A 15,384-nucleotide genomic window follows, 5' to 3' on the forward strand; every position below is an offset into this window, starting at 1 on the left:
CTTCTGAGAGGGTCTCGAACTTCCCAAAAGCAAAGTAACCCTTTCCCTGCTGGACTCCTGTGACTTCGAAACCAGGCGCGCATCCACAAACCCCAACTTTCCCAAGTATTCGCTCCATCGCAGCGCTTTTCCAATAACTTCTTTCCTTCTCACGGATTAGTTGCTGCTCCTCCTCCTCCTCCAGGTGGATTTTTTTTTTTTAAAGAAAAATAAAGATGGGACAGTTGACTTTAGCAACACCCCAGAGTTGATTTCCACTGCCTAACTTTTTGTTGCCGTTAAGGCACACAAAACCCGCACGGAAAAATCTCTTTACTAACCATCTGCCCGAGGACCCAAACAAGGACTACCTTAGTTCTCAACAAGCCTCTCCATCCCTCCCCCCGCCCCAAAGTCTTTGCTCCTCTGGGTACCACCTGGAGTAACAAGATTGCTGGTTTCTTACCTCCAAGGGCCTCGATCCACTCTTCCATCCCCCGCCTCCCCCTTCCAACCCACATGGCTGGACCTTTTTCCCCTAACCCCCCCCCTGCAGCAGCAGTAGCAAATGTTGCGCGCTGAAGTGCGGGCGTGTGCAAGGCGCTTGCTCAGCAGCAGCAGCAGCAGCGCGCGCGCCCTCGCTCCCCTCCCGGGGACGCTGCTGCTGCTGCGCTCCGCGCGCCCTCCATGTGCCCAAGCGCTGCCGGAGGCTGGTTGTCGGGGAGGGAGACGGAGGGGGGGGGGGAGAGGAGCCGGCCGGCCTTGATCCCGTAACCCATAGCAACGGGCCAAATAAAAGACTAGGAGGCGGAGGGAGGGGGGGAGAAGACGCGAGAGAGTCAAGCCTCGTCTAGCGCATCCACCGAGCCGGCAGATCAAAACACCAACCGATTATTTTGCTTATTGTTTCGATCTTCCGGCTCCGGTGATCCATAGTTTGCAGATTATAGCGTTTACAGGCGCGCGCGCACAAATGAAAATAAATATAGCGCGTGCGCCCGCGAGCACACAAAATCTATGAGATGTTTGCGTGTTATATGTACAGTGCTTTCCCCCCTAAAAGAATTACTCTCATTTTCCTATTGGTATTGATATACTACCCCTCAATGAGGCAAAACGTAAATGCACAAAATGTTTAGGGGTGTGCGTCCCCCCAGAAAAAAAGCACTGTAATATGTATATACAGACACATGCATGCATATACATAGATAGATACATAATAGCGTGCACGCAGACACAAAGAAATATACATAAGTATGTGTATACAGAGACACATACAGACATACATGCACAGGAATATACTGTACCTACATATGTATAGTGTGTGTTCTCTATATATGCATGTCTAGACACATGAACACATACATATATTGTGTGCATGCTGTATGTATGCGCGCACACACACACACACACACTCATCTATGTACACGTGTACATGTGGATGCGGAAAGAGAGAAAGAAATTGGGCGTATGAACAAGTCGACAAACACGACCTTAAAACATTACCACTGAAAGAACACGCATATGTACACATATATAGATATGAGTGCGGGGGGGCGTGTTTTTGCAAGCAGCAGCCATGCGATTCTAAGGCTTTCTCTCCGTGCTTGTCTGGCCTCCGGATTTCTTTCTCTCCCTTCTCTCCCTCCCGCGCTCTATTTGCATGAGAAGATAAACATAGAAGGGGCTGGGAAACGTTAGGCAAATGGGCTGCCGCCGCCGCCGCTGCAGGGCGGGGGGCGAGGAGGACGCCAGGCCCCGGCGCGGCGGGGAGGGCCGCCTTTGTTATGCAAGCTGCCTCCCCGGCTGCCGGCTGTCGCGGCTGCGCGTCCAGAGCGAGACTGGCCGGTGACTCTGGGCAAGAAAGGTCATCGGAGCTGGGAGGGGGCTTTGTTGTCTGCCAGGCTCTGTGCAGAGAGAGGGAGCTGGAGAAGAAAAGGAATCGCAGGGATGGGGAGCTGGAATAGAGGCAGGAAGAAGAAGAAGATGCCCCCTTGAAAAGGAGGAAGAGCCCGTTTTAAAGCTGCCTGGTCAAAAGTTTTAAACGGGGAAAAATCTGTAGGCCACACATTCCACATTTGGTTGGAGCAAAGCAGCGAAGGCCTAAAGTCTTCATAGGGTCACCCACTATATAATTGGATTATTCGCAGCTAAATTATTCTGAAGTGGGCTGGCTGTTGTTTGTTCACTAGGCCTTGAATGTCCCAGAGTAAGCTATGCCCTTTAGGTAAAGGTAAAGGGACCCCTGACCATTAAGTCCAGTCGCGGACAACTCTGGGGTTGCGGCGCTCATCTCGCTTTACTGGCCGAGGGAGCCAGCATTTGTCCGCAGACAGCTTCCGGGTCATGTGGCCAGCATGACTAAGCCACTTCTGGCGAACCAGAGCAGCACACAGAAACGCCGTTTACCTTCCTGCCGGAGCGGTACCTATTTATCTACTTGCACTTGATGTGCTTTTGAACTTCTAAGTGGGTGGGAGCAGGGACCGAGCAACAGGAGCTCACCCCGTTGCGGGGATTCGAACCGCCGACCTTCTGATTGGCAAGCCCTAAGCTCTGTGGTTTAGACCACAGCACCACCCGCGTCCTTTAGCAAGAAAGAAAATGAGAGAGAGAGTCTCCTTCTGCATGGATTTTTTCAGTTGGCCCAGAATAGTCCCGCTCTCTGTTTTGCACAACACTTTTAAGTGCACAGAATCCCTTGCAAACTTTAAAATTTGTCCCTCTGATGGCGCTGTCAGATGTTGCCCGTTTCGCAGATGGGAGAATTGAGAGGCTGAAATCTCCAAGGCGGAGTCTCACTTTTGTCTGGAAGTCACATTGCCTGATCTTGCAAGCCTGAGCAATAAATGTCAGGTGCATGGCAACTTGGCAATGGCTACCTGGGGACTGGTGAAAATGCACACTGCACGTGCTCAGGGGCATCAGGTATGTTCCAGAGCTAAGAAACAGTATCCTGACTGAGACTTTGTAATGTGTCCATCAGCTTGGTAGGCTCTAAGCTTGGGCCAACTCCAAGTGTTTAGTCCTATTTCAGCTCCTTTTGTGCCATTATTTGCTTCTCTCCTTAGTTAGCCCTTCCTCAAATCTTTTGAGCCTCTCTGCATCTTAACAGATCATAGAATCACAGAATCTTAGAGTTGGAAGTGACCCCAATGGTCATCTAGCCCAACCCCCTGCAATGCAGGAATCTCAGCTAAAGCATCCATGACAGATGGCCACCCAACCTCTGCTTAAAAACCTCCAAGGAAACAGAGTCCACCACCTCTAGTGTGAGTCTGTTCCACTGCTGAACAACTCTTACTATCGGAATGTTTTTCTGAATGTTTAGTCAGAATCTCCTTTCTTGTAACTTGAAGCCATTGGTTTGAGTACTACACTCCAGATGTTTTGGGACTACAATTCCTATCATCCCTGAGCACTGGTCCTGTTAGCTAGGGATGATGGGAGTTGTAGTCCCAAAACAGCTGGAGGGCCGAGTTTGGGGGTGCCTGCTCCAGAGCAGGAGGAAACAACATGCTCTCTTCCTTCATGTCCTTAAGATATTTGAAGATGGTTATCGTACCTCCTCTCAGTCTCCTCTTTTCCAGGCTAAACATACCCAGCTCCTTCAAGTGCTCCTCATAAGGCTTAGTTTCCAGACTCTTGATCATCCTAGCTGCCTTCCTCTGCACACGTTCCTTCTTAAATTGTTGTGCCTAGAATTGGACACAGTATTCAAAGTGTGGTCTGACTAAGGCAGACTAGAGTGGTACTGTTACTTCCCTTGATCTGGACACTATACTTCTGTTGATGCAGCCCAGAATAGCATTAGCTTTTTTTGCTGCTGCATCACACTATTGACTCATGTTAAGCTTTGAACTAAGGAGAGAAGATGGCTTTGAAGAGCAGATGGGCTCATGCCAAATTCCGATATCCTCTCAAAATGAAGGGCAGTTCCAAAGTATTTCATATTCTCTCTCTCTCTTTCTGTGCCTGTATGGCTTCCATGTGAGGCAGATAAAGCATTTGTTCAAGAAAAAGTTCAGTCCATCATGCAGCGAAAGGCACAGGAGCTCTGGCAGGAAAAAAGTCTGCAGCCCTGCATGTAGGTCAAGAGTAGCGAAACCTCAGAAGAACGAACAGTTGGGGAATGGCGTTATCTGCCCCCCTCCCACAATTTTTTTGAAGTGAGGATCAGTGTATTAGATGACAGTTGTTTTGTTACTGCACAGCACTGTCATTGCGTCAGTTGGAAAAGTCACCTTTCCTTTATCAACCCACCCTGCAAATCAGAAACTGCCATTTCCAAAGCCTGCAATCTGTGTGCTCGTGTTTGAAACCCCCACTATTTAGACAGCTCAGAATTTGCTGGCAGCAGAAGCATAACTTTCACCCCATATTGAAAGGAGAGTGTTTGAAAAAAACCTGGTGGAACATGGATCCTTATTTGAAATAGAGTATTTTCAAAAAATTATCTGCTCAGAGATATGGCCTCTGTGTCAAGTCAGTTTTTAAAAGCAGATGGCAGAGTAGGAAGGAAGATGCATATTCCAAGTCTGTCGGTTGATGGCATGTTCTACACAGATTGGCAGCGGTTCTCCAGGTATTCAGACAGGTGTCTCTCTCAGCCGTACCTGCAGATGCCAGGTGTTGAACTGAGGACTTTTTGCATGCAAGGTAAATCCTCTGCCTCTGAGCTGCAGCCCTTGCCCATGTAAAGCAACATATTAGTCTGACTAGAAACCACAAACCTTCATCCCACAATACTACTAATAATTTTTATTTATACCCCTCCCTCCCCAGCCAAGGCCGGGCTCAAGGCGGCTAACAAGCAATAATAAAAACAAGTTGAATGAATACAACTTAAAAACAAGATTAAAATACAACATTAAAATATTAAAATGCAGCCTCATCACAGGAGGAGAAAGGAAAAAGAAAAAAGAAAGAGGGGGAGGGAATCAAATTGGCTCCAAGCCAAAGGCCAGGCGGAACAACTCTGTCATACAGGCCCTGCGGAAAGAAATCAGATCCTGCAGGGCCCTGGTCTCATGAGGCAGAGCGTTCCACCAGGCCGGAGCCAGTGTTGAAAAGGCCCTGGCTCTGGCTGAAGCTAATCTAACTTCCTTAGGGCCCGGGACCACTAGGGTGTTGCTATTTATGGACCTTGAGGCTCTCCGTGGGGCATACCGGGAGAGGCGGTCCTGTAGATATAAGGGTCCTAGCAAGGAGAGGGCAAATTGTGGTCGCTTGGTAGTGGGAGGCAGCCTGCACATGCTCAGAGGTTTGTTTGTTGTTTTAAAAAACCTTTGCACGTCCCCCAGGACTATTCCTTATTCCATGAAAACAGGTTGAGGAGGGGCACTGTGTACTGCTGAACATTAGCTTAAATTAAGCACCAGCGGAAAAGGTAGAATGGCAGATTTCAACAAGGCGCAGTGCTTATTCCCTGTGTGTCTGCCCGGGTCGCCATCTCCTTACTCTCTAATGTGATTGTGTAAAGCACTTTTCAGTCACAGGTGTCAGCTTCTGAGCAAAGGCGTAATAACTCATAGCAAGCATATGACTTTAACTCAAAGGGACAATCGGTACATATTTCACATGGGTCTGAGGCAATGCTGCCAACCAGCCTTAGGTTGCTGGAAGGATGTGACGTGTGATCTCATGGATCCCCAAATACTGCGCAACTGCTGCTGGAGCCCATGTTATGTCATCCATGATGCCACAGCTGTCATACAGCTGCAGATGGATTGTGTGGGTCTCCCACTGAACTATGTAAAAAGGGAGCAGGTGGCACTGTGGTCTAAACCACTGAGTGTCTTGGGCTTGCCGATTGGAAGGTCAGTGGTTCGAATCTGTGCGATGGGGTGAGCTCCCATTGCTCTGTCCCAGCTTCTGCCAACCTAGCATTTTTAAAGCACGCCAGTGCAAGTAGATAAATAGGTACCGCTGCAGCGAGAAGGTAAACGGCGTTTCTGTGTGCTCTGGTTTCTATAGCGGTGTTTTGTTGCACCAGAAGCGGTTTAGTCATGCTGGCCACATGACCCGGAAAGCTGTCTGTGGACAAATGCCGGCTCCCTCAGCCTGAAAAGCAAGTTGAGCGCTGCACCCCATAGTCGCCTTTGACTTGACCATCCAGGGGTCCTTTACCTTTTGTGTAAGCAAAGCCTAAAATAACTTTTTTTTAAATTAAACATTTATAAAAATTGGGGCAGTCTCTTTTCCTCATACCACAATATTTGGGGCAGAATTATTCTAGACTTAAATTTATGTTTTGTTTTAACAAGTATAATATTACCCAGAAAGCACTTACTGTTATTTTGTCAAGCTGTGTATGTTTGCAAGTGGATGAATATACACACATAACACACACATTGAGGCCATGGTCCAGAGTTATGAAGGTTTCTCATCAGTTTTGTTTTCAGTAGTTCCTCCTGCCCAGCCCCTAAATTATTTCAGATGCCTTTTTATCTTTCTGACATGACAGTAGATGAAAATAAACAGATGACTCTGGAGTATTCTAGAATGTGCACCACACACGTCACCTTTCTGGATTGCTTCCTTAAATCTCTTCCAGGGGTGACAGTACTCTTCTACCTAATATGCCAGTGCCCAATTTTCATATTATTTTTTGAGATTGTAAAAAAAAATAAAAATCCATAAGAGGACATGGGTCTTTTTTATTTCCATTTTTAAATGGTGAAGCTTACTTTTAAATTCCCTCTAGCTGCTGAGCTGAGATATTTCTTAACCATGTTTAAAACAAAATGTTAACATTGTGGTAAATTTTTATCTCGCCACAAGGGGGGTGTATATTCAGACAAAAGTTTCTTTTTGCGAAAAGGACAAAAGCAGGGGTCGGAGTTCGGCAGAATCCCACAGTGACCTCCCAAAAACGGATGTGAGAATTAAGTTTCCTCCCTATTGACTGAATAGTCTAGGAGGTTCTAGATGTTCACAGTGTCTGGAAATTTAACAACGGTACTTCATTTTATTCCTGGTTTTTTCCCCAAAGCACACAGAAATAAATGCCATAGAGAACCTACCATAGTGCCTTGGGGGGGTCGTCTCCCCTCCCACAATATGCACCGAGAGAGTTAGCCTTTCTTTCAGGCTGGTAAGGGGAGGAACATATTTCTAGGGTCCCACTCCCCTAACCTCTCCCTCCCCGAACGCACTGCAGCAGTACAGCTTTTAATTTAATTTTTTTAAAAAAACAAAAGCAATTACAGAGAAGTGCAAATCCAATGCATGACATTTAACACTTGGCTGTGGCAGCCGGGCTGTGCTTAAATGGGGGCCTTTCTGCGGAACAACAAGAGCCAAAAGGCCTTGTGTCATGGAGTAATGTAAGACACAATCTCGCCTGAAAATGCACAATGAATCGGGAAGGATTTATGTAATTAATTGACCAGTCTTAACCTGTTATCGTGATGTAAGGAATTTGGAACTCATTAATTTGGGCTCTGACAGATTTCATATTAGAGCTGGCAAATATGGATTGAGCCTCTTATTCGTGTAGCAGCTGGAATTTCCATGACAGTGAGGATTAGTGAAGAAGACCTATTGCTGGAGTCAAACTGCCTCTTTTGTAATCAGCAGCCCTGCTCTGCATTAAAGGGATAATGGGAAAAATAGAGCAGTGGGGGGAAGGGAGATTACCCTGCCGGCAGAGGAGAGGATGGCAGTTTTGCTCGCTCTGCTAATATTTATATTGAGCACCAGCTTTTGCAGTTGAATGAAAACATTAATTGCAATCATAAAGTGAGGGGAACTGTCCCCCCCCCCAAACAAAGGAGCAGGAGACAAGGCTGCCTTGGGCCCTGGTACTGCTGCCCAGCCTTGTGAGGGTGTTCCCTCCTTTTAAATTAGGAGTTTTGAGGGTCACATTTGTCATAGAAACCATGGCCTCTCACAGAAACCCTAGTCTTGAAAGGAGCAAAGACAAGCAATTGGGTTGGTGGCTGAAGAATAGGTACATATTTAGCACATAGCAAGGTACATAGAAAGCTGCCTGATGGAACGCCCTCCCACCAGATGTCAAGCAGATAGGTAATTCTACAACCTTTAGAAGGCAGCCCTGTATAGGGAAGTTTTTAGTGTTTATGTTTTATTATGTTTTTGTGTATGCTGGAAGTCACTTATAGAGTGGCTGGGGCAACCCAGTCAGATGGGTGGTGTACAAGTAAGACAATTACTAAAATTATTACATTATAATAAAAATAAAAATAAATTATTACATATACCAGAGTGGCTAGGGAAACTCAGCCAGATGGGCAGGGTATAAATAATAATAATAATTATTATTATTATTATTACTGACCATCTTGGGCCTGATTCACACCATGCACTTAAAGCACTGTGATACCACTTTAAACAATCCTGGCTTCTCTCCAAAGCAGGGGTCTGCAACCTTTAAGACAAAAAGAGCCACTTGGACCCATTTCCGAAGAAAAAAAAAACTGGGAGCCGCAAAACTCGTCATTATAAAAATAACTTTTTTGTCACATTTTTTTATTATTTCTTTGTTTGACCCCCTCAGAATTACTCCTCCTCATAGAAATAAACGTTAAATTAACAAGTTACCTTTTTTTGTGTGTGTTCTTCACTCCCCTTTCAATGCAGTGACCAGCGTACATGCCCCTTACAATGTAGCGGGCGGGCAGGAAGGTGATGTCGGGACGGTGCGTGACTAACGCACGCACTGCCCCCATGCGACGTCACAGCCAGTACAGTGTCCGCCACAGTGGGGAGTGTCGGGGCGCACAATGCGCCTCCTCCCCTCGCTAGTATCCGCCCCGGAGCCGCGGCAAAGGTGTAAAAGAGCCACATGCGGCTCCGGAGCTGCGGGTTGCAGACCCCTGCTCCAAAGGATTATGGGAGCTGTAGTTTGGCTAAAGGTTTCAAGAGTTGTGAGGAGAGGACACCCCTCTTCGCCTCAACAGAGCTGCAATTCTCAAGAGTTCCCTGTGAAGAGGGATTGACTGTTAAACCCTCTCTGGAAATTGTTATCACCTGCGAGGGGAATAGCAGGGCAGCAGCTTTCAACACACTTAACAAGATGCAGTTCCCAGGATTGCTTGGGGGAAGCCGTGACCATTTAAAGTGGTATCAGTGCTTTAAATATATGGTGCAAATGTAGCCTTGGTTAGTATTGCCACTATTAACGGGCAGCAGTTCTCCAGGTTTTCAGGCAGGGGGCGCTCCCAGCCCTATCTGGGGACTGGAGACCTTTTGGGTGCAAAGCAGTTGCTCTGCCTCCTGGGGCCATAACCAAAATCAGGCCTGCCATCTACTGCCACCTACAACTTTCTATGCTCTTTCAGCAGCTGCTGCTGCCAGGCTGGCCGATCAGAAGGTCGTGGTTTGAATCCCTGCGACAGAGCTCTGCTAGATTTGAGAGCTCTGCTGGACTGGAAGCAGACAAGATGAGGTGCTGCTGCGTCACCTCAAAAATATGATGCTGGATAAGTGGTTTGTGTGTGAGCTATTCCTGTTTGCGCTATACCTGCTTGTATGCTGGTTAATAAAACTGCAAGCACCAAAAGTCTTCCTTGCTTGGGAACTAAACTAGGCACCGTGATCCAATGTATTCTTGCCTCTCAGGGAAATGTGCAGAGAGCCAGATTGCCATCAGACATGGGATATTGTTTGTGTAAAGAGCTGTTGACAAAAGCAAATAATCAGATCCTTTACAGAAATTGAAAGAGATGGAGACTTCACAGCAGCTGCTTGCAGCAGACCTTCAAAGCCTAAAAATGTTAAGTCCAGTCGTAGATGACTCTGGGGTTGCGGCGCTCATCTCGCTTTACAGGCCGAGGGAGCCAGCGTTTGTCTGCAGACAGATTTTTCAGGTCATGTGGCCAGTGTGACTAAGCCACTTTTGAAGCAACAGAACACCAAAACCAGAGCAGCGCACAGAAACGCCGTTTACCTTCCCACCTCAGTGGTACCTATTTATATATTTGCACTTTTGGCGTGCTTTGGAACTGCTAGGTGGGCAGGAGCTGGGACCGAGCAACGGGAGCTCACCCCATTGCGGGGATTCAAACCGCCAACCTTATGATTGGCAAGCCCAAGAGGCCTCGTGGTTTAGACCACAGTGCCACCCGCATCCCAAAAAATTTACTAGCCTGCAGCAATTTTTACTGGCCTGCTAAGAGGCTACAAGGCTATGTTTCCAGGCAGAAGTGAATCCCTCTCCTGTGACCAGCATCAACAGGAAGCGGGAGCGCTGGTAAATATGAGGTCCGGCGCCGAGGGCCTTCTGGCGGTTCCCCTCATTGTGAGAAGCAAAGCTACAGGGAACCAGGCAGAGGGCCTTTTCGGTGGTGGCGCCCGCCCTGTGGAATGCCCTCCTATTGGATGTCAAGGTGATGGACAACTACCTGACATTCAGAAGACATCTTAAGGTGGCCCTATTCAGGGAAGTTTTTAATGTATGATATTTTAGTGTTTTTTGGTTTCTGTGGAAGCCGCCCAGAGTGACTGGGGAAACCCAGCCAGATGGGCGGGGTACAAATAATAAATTATTATTATTATTATTATTATTATTATTATTATTATTATTATTTAAAAAACTTGGGACACAGGCCCATGATATGAATTTGCATAGAATTTGTATATGCTGTGTATATGGATGCAAATTTAGGTTGCCTTTCAAAGGGGAAAGAAACAAAGTCTTTCATTCCCCGCATTGAATCTGGATTTACTGCTTCCGCATGGGTTTTTCCTTAATGGATTTCCCACAGAAACACTAAATCTCGATTAAATGGTGAAATCATGTGGGGAAATCATCATTAAATGGTGAAATCATTTTGTTGAGGACAGCTGCACCAAATTTGCACAGCAGCGCTGAGCCATGTGAAAGCACCCAAAGAAAAGTTGACAGAATAAGGTCACCTCCACATCATACATTTAAAGCCCTTTTATACTACTTTAACAGTCATAGCTTTCTCCCCCCAAAGAATTCTGGGAGATGTAGTTTGTTAAGGGTGCTGAGAGTTGTAAGGAGGCACCTCACAGAACTGCAGTTCCCAGCATGCTGCATAAACTACAGTTCCCAAATTCTTTCGTGGAAGGCATGGCTGTGAAAGGTGGTATAAGGGTGCTTTAAATGTATTGGGTAGGTGTGACCAGAGTGCAGGCCTACATTTTCCCTCAGAAGTAAGTCTTGTTGAGTTTAAGACTTGTTGAGTCTTATTCTCACAAAGAGGGTTCAGGATTGTGGCCACTGTGAGGAAGCTGCCACAAAATAGTTAACCATGACTTCTTGAAGAATATGTTTGTGTGTAAAAGAGAGAGAGAGAGAAATATTCATAGGGCTCATCAGAATAACTTATCCTATTTGGGGAGATACATGTCTTATTGTTGCTGCCTTTCTAGACTACCGTATTTTTCGCCCTAGAGGACGCACTTTTTCCCCTCCAAAAATGAAGGGGAAATGTGGGTGCGTCCTATGGGGCGAATGCAGGCTTTCACTGAAGCCTGGAGAGTGAGAGGGGTTGGTGCGCACCGACCCCTCTCGCTCTCCAGGCTTCAGGAGAGCCCCAGCGCCAGCCCCACAAGGTCGGGGGACAGAGGGAGGCGGAATGCCACCATCCCGCTGTCTCCCGAAGTGGTTTGGAGGCTGACGGCGGGGAGAAGAGCGCTTCTCCCCGCTGCCTGCCCCACCACTCCTGGGACAGCAGGGAGCCGCAGCGCATCTCCCTGCTGTCCCCGGATCTGATCTCCAGGCGGGCGGCGGGGAGAAGAGCGCTTCTCCCCGCCGTCAGCCTCCAAACCACTTCGGGGACAGCAGGGAGACGCAGCGCGTCTCCCTGCTGTCCCCGGACCTGATCTCCAGGCGGGTGGCGGGGAGAAGAGCGCTTCTCCCCGCTGCCTGCCCCACAAGCGCCTGGGGGGGAAATAAATTTTTCCCCTTTATTTCCCCCCCAAAAAACTTGATGCGTCCTATGGGCCGGTGCGTCCTATGGGGCGAAAAATACAGTAAATTGCTTTGGATAACCTCCATACAACAAAGTACTGACATTTTTGATGTCTGCAAATAAATATCTGAACAATTTTTGCATTTTTGGAAGCAGCAGCAGCAGCAGCAGGAAACGCCACTTTAATTAGGTTAGAGATGGACAACGTGCAAGCTTCTATGTTCTTGAGCTCCGAAGCAGCCTGGTCTAACGTCAAGGGGGAGGGGTGCTATCCTTAGTACCCTGTGCCCATTTAGACAGAAGTAACTCCCACTATGTTCAACAGGGTTTACTCCAAAGTAAGTGTGCATATGCTAAAAAACCATTTTGCTTAGGCAAGCCTACCAAGAAATGTGATTTTATTTACATTAATTTACCGTATTTTTTTGCTCTATAAGACTCACTTTTTCCTTCCTAAAAAGTAAGGGGAAATGTGTGTGCGTCTTATGGAGCGAATGCAGGCTGCGCAGCTATCCCAGAAGCCAGAACAGCAAGAGGGATTGCTGCTTTCACTGCGCGGTGATCCTTCTTGCTGTTCTGGCTTCTGAGATTCAGAATATTTTTTTTCTTGTTTTCCTCCTCCAAAAACTAGGTGCGTCTTGTGGTCTGGTGCGTCTTATAGAGCGAAATATACGGTACTTTTTTGGTAATTTTATGATCTGCTGTTCTTAAAGGTTGCTTTTGTTGTTATTCTTTTGATAACCACTTAGAGATATATGTTTTGATGAAGTAGTATATCAATCTCACTGAATAAATAAGGAATATCTGAAGCACTACAAGTTCCCCAACCCTGCCTTAGGTGAACGACTGTGGTTTTCTTCCCAGAGTGCTGTGAGAAGTGGTTCCTCTTACCCTCATCCTGCTCAGATCAGTACATCTTCAAAAACTGGCTAAGTGGGAAGGGCTGCCCTGTTGAGAATGACTCAACGATGCCAAGGACTTGTCTGTCTCCCTGTAAGCATGAACTTGCCTAATCTTTTAAGCCATCCAAATTGGCAGCCATTACTACCTCTTCTGAGAACAAATGTCACAGTATATGGGCTGTGTGGGGAAAGTTATTTTGTTTGTTCCGAATCTTCCAACTTCATGGATCGACCCAGATTCTAGTATTCTCTACACCGTCTTATACACCTGGATCATGTCCCAGTGCCCTTGCTTGCTTGCCTTTTTTTCTAAACTAAACTTTTTCCTCAAATGTGTCCTTTCCTCATAGGTGAGATGCTTCAAGCCCTTGATTGTTTTGGTTGCCTTTTTTCTGAACCTTCTCCAGCTCTACAATATCCTTTTTGAGGTGAGGCAACTGGAACTGTACATAGTATTCCAAGTGCGGTTGCACCATAGATTTATATAATGCCGTTTTTATATTGGCAGTTTTATTTTCAATCCCTTTCCTAATGATCCTTCACATGGAATGTGCCTTTTTCACAGCTGCCACACACCAGCTCAACATCTTCATCAAGCTATCCACTGTGACTTTAAAGTCTCGTCCCTGGTTATTCTCTGCCATTCCAAACCCCATGAGCATACTCATGAAATTTCCTACTTCTTTTTCTTTTTGCCTAAATGTATATAGTTTTACCTAGACAGCATCTAAAAAAGCAGAGACATCACCTTGCCAACAAAGGTCCGTATAGTTAAAGCTATGGTTTTCCCAGTAGTGATGTATGGAAGTGAGAGCTGGACCATAAAGAAGGCTGATCGCCAAAGAATTGATGCTTTTGAATTATGGTGCTGGAGGAGACTCTTGAGAGTCCCATGGACTGCAAGAAGATCAAACCGATCCATTCTGAAGGAAATCAGCCCTGAGTGCTCACTGGAAGGACAGATCGTGAAGCTGAGGCTCCAATACTTTGGCCACCTCATGAGAAGAGAAGACTCCCTGGAAAGATGTTGGGAAAGATGGAGGGCACAAGGAGAAGGGGACGACAGATGACGAGATGGTTCGACAGTGTTCTCGAAGCTACCAGCATGAGTTTGACCAAACTGCAGGAGGCAGTGGAAGACAGGAGTGCCTGGTGTGCTCTGGTCCATGGGGTCACGAAGAGTCAGACACAACTAAATGACTAAACAACAACAACAACAACATATTGCTTTACAGGTGCATACATTGAATTCCATTTGCTATTTTGCTGCCCCATTCACTCAGTTATGCATTGCGCCAAAATTATTCCCTTTTAGAAAAGCTTGACCTAATGCTTCGGTAATTCCAGTATCAGTAACTTGTAGTTTTCGGACTTGTCTGAAAGAACATGGGTACATTGAGCACAACCTGTTGTAAAGAGATTGATTAAATCGGGAGCCATTATCCCCCTGCCACCCCCCTGGTGGCGTCATCCTGGGACTTAAAACAAATCTTAAAATGGCTATCTATTAAATATGTTCTGTGTCAGAGTATTATTATTATTATTATTATTCCCTGTCCATCTGACTGGGTTGCCGCAGCCACTCTGGATGGCTTCCAACACATAGAAAAACATAATAAAACATCAAACATTAAGAAGTTCCAATACAGGGCTGCCTTCAGATGTCTTCTAAAAGTTGTATAGTTCTTTAACTCCTTGATAAAGGGCATTCCATCATGTCCCTTTATGGATTTCTGAGGCAAGGAAGTCTGCCTCTTCCTCCTCCTGGATTCTAAAGCGATCCAATGTATGCAATTCGTCTTCAGGAGGAGAACATGTCAATCAGTTCACTGAAACAGCAGTATTGAGGCAAACACCTCATGGGCTCATGGGCTGTAGAAATAATTTGGTGAAGGTCACCACTGAACTTTGTAACCTCTGGATTTGCCTTTGCAAGCTTCCTTGGAGCTTCCTTGGGAGAAACAGAGATCTGAATATCTGCCTACCTGACTTGAATACCGATAACAGCTCCCCCTTCCCAGGGCTGGTATCTCCAGTCCTTTAATGAGATAGGCAACGGTGTCTTTAAGGCTGCCTACCAAAGTCCAATCCTTCTTCCATGCTTGTTTCCAGAGAAATGGCAGGGATGACCCAAAGGGGTATGGGGCACCTGATTGTTGTCACCTGATTTGTTCTGCCAGCTTTCAGTCTTGGCTTCTCTAAGAATGGTCTTGGGCAGGCAGAGGCAAACTTCGGCCCTCCAGATGTTTGGGACTACAATTCCCATCATCCCTGACCACTGGTCCTGTTAGCTAGGGCTGATGGGAATTGTAGTCCCAAACACCTGGAGGGCCAGAGTCTGCCTATACCTGGCCTTGGGCTTCCCTTTGCTCCGTCCAAACCATTCTTTTCTATTGTGTCTCCAGTGTAAGTGCTCCAAAAATCTTAAGAAACAAATTTAAAAATACTCCCAAAACTTTTTGGGTGCCGTAACATCTTGCAAGTTTTGATTATAAATGGAAAACTTTGCAGGGAATATTCCTAACTCAAAGTCGGGTGTCAAGACTGATTTTGTTCAGATCAATACCCCCCCCCCCGTCTTTCTTTAGGCCTACAGA

The sequence above is a fragment of the Podarcis liolepis genome (genome assembly GCF_965112155.1).
Source record: "Podarcis liolepis genome assembly, chromosome: 12".
In the NCBI taxonomy this organism is placed as follows: domain Eukaryota; kingdom Metazoa; phylum Chordata; class Lepidosauria; order Squamata; family Lacertidae; genus Podarcis; species Podarcis liolepis.